This window comes from Gossypium hirsutum, chromosome D05, assembly GCF_007990345.1.
Source record: "Gossypium hirsutum isolate 1008001.06 chromosome D05, Gossypium_hirsutum_v2.1, whole genome shotgun sequence".
Lineage (NCBI taxonomy): Eukaryota > Viridiplantae > Streptophyta > Magnoliopsida > Malvales > Malvaceae > Gossypium > Gossypium hirsutum.
Genome location: NC_053441.1, coordinates 954,942 through 960,941, shown reverse-complemented (window position 1 = coordinate 960,941; position 6,000 = coordinate 954,942).

The window sequence follows — 6,000 nt, the reverse complement described above, 5'->3', positions numbered from 1 at the left end:
CTGGAAAAGGACATTGGCAAGCTGTGAAATGGATTCTACGGTATATTCAGAAGACCGTGGATGTTGGATTACTGTTCAAGCAGGATAATACACTTGGTAAAGGTGTTATTGGGTACGTTGATTCTGACTATGCCGGTGATTTGGACAAGCGAAGATCAACCACCGGTTATGTGTTTACACTTGCTGGAGGACCAATAAGTTGGAAGTCTACACTACAGTCTACAGTTGCGTTGTCAACCACAGAAGCCGAGTACATGGCTGTAACAGAGGCTGTAAAGGAGGCTATTTGGTTACAAGGTATGGCTAAAACCTTGGGGTTGGTTCAGGAGCATATTAACGTGTATTGTGATAGTCAAAGTGCTATTCATTTAGCAAAGAATCAAGTCTATCATGCACGTACAAAACATATCAACGTACGATTCCATTTTGTGCGGGAAATTATTGAAGAGGGGAAAATTTGTCTTCAGAAGATCAAGACTGCAGATAATCCCGCAGATATGATGACCAAGGTGGTAACAGCAACCAAGTTCGAACATTGTTTGAACTTGATCAATATCCTGCAAGTTTAACAGTCGAAGAAGACACTATCAAGTATTGTTGTCAAAGGCAAAAAGAATTGTGTGAAGATAAGATTATCCTAATCAAATCTTCAAGGTGGAGATTATTAGAATATATCCCATACCTTGCCCATACCTTTCCCATACCTACCCATACCTTGGAAAGGTCAAAGTTATGGGCACCAAATATTTATTTAGTGTTGGGCATGGGATAATAGCAATTTTTGGTCCCTAAGTGAATAGGGACTTTGCAAGGTGGCCCTTGAATCTCAACTATAAATAGGCCAACCATTGCTCATTCTCATCATCCCACATTTGCCATTCTCTACTTAAGGCATTGTTCTCTCTCCCTATTTGTAAAGTTTCACTTGTATTTTGGAGTGAAATATATTTGGTAGTGCCCGAGGACGTAGGCAAGATTTGCCGAACCTCGTTAAATTTTGGTGTTCTTTACTATTTAATGTTCATATTTTGTGAGTGTGATTGTAGTGATTTATTGTGCTATTAAATTACGATAGAGGGATATTCTGGCTAGGAAAGACTTGGTACTTAAGTGATCCTCGTGATTCACCTCTCTTTCCTGGGAATTGAACTTAGTGTGATTTTTTAGTACAATAATTTTACTCTTTCACACGCTTCCGCGCAACACTATGACACCAATGCCAAAACAAAATAAAATGACAACATCTAAAAAGTATAGGGTTAATTGCATTCAACATCCTCAACTATGATTATCATTTTAAATTAGTCTCTAAATTTCAAAATGTTATAATTACATACCTAAACTGTCAATTAGGTTCTTCTATTATTGATACCAGTAAATGAACCATTAAACCGTTAAATGACATGTTGAATATTATGTAACATAATTTAAAACAACAATTTAGAAATGGTAAAATCAATAAATTTAGTGATAAAAGGACCTTAAAAATTTAGAAAAGTAATAGGAATGTTAATTAAATAAAATTCTAAAATTAAAAAAATAAGTGTAATAAATATTGTAAACTATTCTTCAATAACATACCAAAAACTTTTAATTCAACCTTAGTTTAATTGACAACTAGGATGGCACATCTAATGGCTGTGCACCAATGTCAAGGTTTCAACACTTTCATTCTATCAATTCAAATGTCTACATTCTCACTTTCCAAAGGAAACTTCATGGGCAAGCTGCACATCACTTCTATCGAATGGATTTAAAATATTAAATATGAATATATTTATTTTTAAAAAAATTATCATTCTAAATTAGTCTTTAAATTCCAAAATGTTATAATTACATACCATTGATTATAAAGGTGGTTGCTATGTGTTGATTCCACCGAGTATCATTGACTATAAGGGTGGTGCTATGTGCTGATCCACCGTGTATCTGTTATTATTCCGAAATATTCATCGGGAAATTGTCCAAGTGAAAATACATGAGATCATGTAACAACTAAGTATAATTGAATGTGACTATGTGATAAATGAGTGTAGGTATAAGTGTGAAAATTTATGAACAATGTGCTCGATATTTTATCAAACCATCGGTAAGATGAAATGGAATAAGTGAAATTGTGAAAGAGTAAATTTAGCAACAAAACAGTTTTAGATAGCAACAGTTGTATGAATTTAAAAAATCACAAAAAATTGTGGAAATTGAATTAAAGGCTGAATAATATATGAAATTAAAGCTAAATGAGTCTATTTTCACATAAAAGAAATAGAGTATGCAAAAGAGTTATATATTTTGAGATATTTAAATTTTAGTGAGACAGGGTTAGGATGATTTTTAAATCCCCTATTTTGACTTCGGAAAATCATTAAAAATTGTAAAAAAATAATTATGAGTTATATTTTATGAGTCTATTTTCAAGAGAAACAAATAAGAACGTCATCCAAACTCTGTATAATGAGATAATTAATTTTTAGTGAAGGGAGGTTAGAACTGCCAAACAGTGAAATAGGAGATACTTTAAAGAATAAACTGTACTTATTGGCTAAGTCAAAATTGGCTAAGTCAAAAATTCTAAAAATTTTATGGTAAGAAGATATATGAGTCTAGTTTATGGGAAAATTAACGAATTAATTTGGAGCTCCGTAGCTTAAGATATAAATAATTTAGTGACTCTAACTTGGATAGACAACTTTGAATTTAAATATAAGTAAAAAAGTGAAAATATAGTTACTTTTGTTTAAGCATGTTATATACATTAAGGATATGGAATCGAGAGGAGGAGGAGGAAAATTGGATAAATATATGAATGAATTGTGTATAATTGGTCATATGTTCGATTATAATCGACAAACGTTGAAATAGAAATGATGCTTATATTTGTGCATTATTGGTCATGGTTTAAGCTCATGTGGGGAAATAAAGTTTCATAGCATATGTGTGTGTGGTATGTTTGGTATATGATTTGGCATGAAGAAATGTCATTAATGGTTATGAATTAACTCATGTTGATAAGTTGATACATAGTTACAGTATTTCTGCAAATTAGCCTGGCAAGTTCGTATGAACTATATTCTGTACAATTTTGATTAAAGTGAATGTTATTTGGTGATGAATAATATATGTATATATGTTAGTATTGAACTGAATTTTGAAAATGTGAATTGAATATGAAAATGTGAATAGAAAGCATGAACTAATTGTTCATGAGATAAATAAAGGCTTAATGTAATAGTATATGATGTTACCAAACGAAAACGAAATAAAAATTGTAAATATTGAGAAATGAATTATTATTGGTATTGATCTGAAATGAATGATATATGCCTATGAAAAAACGGCAAGAGAATGATATGTGTTGAAACCATTTTTTTGAAAACAAAAATTAGTTGTTGACTTTAAAAACAAAAATTGGAGTCGCCACCGATCCTTTATTGAGGTGTGATCGGCTCACATTAAAAACAATTTTGGTTTGCGAAATTTGAGAAAACAGGTTCGGGAGTCAGTTATGCATGAGGAAGGGTTAGCACCCTCGTAACACCCAAAATTGGTAACGAATTGATTGTTTAATGTCTTGGTGTCAAAGGTTTGAAAAGATCTTAAAAAAAACTCAAGCGATGAAATTTAAAATGATATTCAATTGTTTAAGTCAGACGAAGAAATCGAGACCCAATACGTTAGAGTACAATTTCTCAAAATCCTCAAACTTTGAATATTGCTTTTTCATAGGAAAATCTTCATCTTAAGAAAACAATATGTCATGCCCAATACGTTAGGACACAACATGTTGAATTCTCGAAAATTTTAGGTTTAACAAGGAAAATTGGAACCCAATACGTTAGGGCTCAATCCTCTCGAATATCCCAAATACCGAATATTGCATTATCTTAAAAGCCTTTGAAAAAAAAAACGGTTTTAATGCTTTGATGAATCCAAATATATTTTCCTTAAAAATGTGATAAAATGTTAATATAGAACATGAAACAAATACTTTAATATAAATTATATATGTATATGTATATACAAAATATGTATATATAAGTATACATATATATAAAAAATGAATGAAATATATATATTTATAATAATTTTTTTTTAAAAAAAGTACGCATATATATATAATATAGAAGATGCATGTATACTTGTATTGATTATAAAATATAGAAGATGTATATGTATTATAAAATGTAAATGTATATATATATATACATGCATATAAAAGTTATGAAAATAAAATAATATATATATATACAAAATATGTACATGTATTTACAAAAGTTTTAAAAAAATACACATATATATTATAAAAAAATATGCATGTATTTATGTAATAATAATAATAATAATAATAATAATACTATTGAAATTAACTAATTTAATAGAAAAAATGACAAAAATGACTAATTTAAACTTAAAACAGAAATTTGGGGCAATTTCGCAAATAAATAAAACAAAAATGGGACCAAAATGATTTCGGTTATATTTTAGCCTCAAAGCTGGTGTTATTAATGGATTAATAAAGTAATTTCATTTTTTACACTTAAATTTCTAATTTATTTGTAATTTTTTCAAGGGATATATTCACCCTACTAATTTATTTTAAAAAAAAATTCACTCTATTAGTTTAATCCATTCTATGAGCTACATGATAATAAATTATGCAGGCGAATTTAGGTTCACAAATTATTATCTTAAATAATAATAAAATACTCACTAAATAAAATATTATATATAATCTTTTGCCTCTAATCAATTCTAACATACCCTTAATTAGAGTTACTTAAAAGAGGTAGGTCTCGACTCAAAGTCAAAACAATTTAGCAAAAGTAGGGTTATGTTACATAATTGCATTATGGGGAGTAGATGATCAGCACCACTTTTTTTTCTAACACAATTATTGGCGGATGATTGTGTAAGGGATTAAAAAATAATTTTTGGGGTTTTGAACACTAGATAGCCGACATTTATGTATTTTTTTCCAATTCATGTCATACTAGTATACGTTTATACCAATATTTAAAAAAATTAGAGTGTTGGTACTAATGGTCGACACCAATTTATTAGATAAAATTTTTTTTTTGAGGTGTTGGGACATTGATGGTTGGCACTTCTGCACTAGATTTAAAAAAAATTGAGGTGTTGGGACACTGATGGCCGACACCTCCTTTATTTGGTTAAAAAGATTTTTTTGGGGTGTTGAAACACTGATGGTCAACATCCATTTATCTGATTAAAAAAAATTGGTGTTGTGACCCCCTTTATCTGGCCATCAGAATCCTAGCACCCAATTTTTTTTTAATCAGATAAAGGGGGTGCCGACCATCAGTGTTCTAACGTCCAAAAAAATTTTAATCAGGTAAAAAGGGTATCGACCATCAGTGTATCAACACCCAAAATTTTTTTTTAATCAGATGTAGTGGGTGACGGTTATCAATGTGTCAGCACCATAACTATTTTTTAAAATACTGGTATATATTACCAATATGATACGGATTGGGAAAAATACATGGGTATCATCCATCTAGTGTCTGAAACCTTAGAAATTATTATTTTTAATCTCTGACACAATGTTTGTGTTAGAAAAAAAGTTGGTGCCAGTCATTTACTCTCTATAACTCAATTTTACTGTTCATTTCAATTCATTTAAGTAGTTATTTTTTAACCAATATTATTTACATAAATAGTTATTTTTTAGGTTATTTTACTATTCATTTTAAGTAATTTAAGTATAATTAAATGGGAAGTGAAATAATTAAGAGCATGCTACTTGGTAATAATGAGGCAGGTTTAAGGTTGATGAATTTGACAGTGCTTCGTTTGTATGGCAATCTCTTCAACAATACCATATTGTCATCTCTCGGAACACTCTCAAATCTAAAGACTTTGTCTTTAGGAGGCTCCAATTTGGAAGGAACAATAGATATTAAAGGTAAAATTATCATCCTCTTTCTCCTTATTCAATGACGTCTACATATATTAATAAAGTATTTACTTTTCAATTTTTGA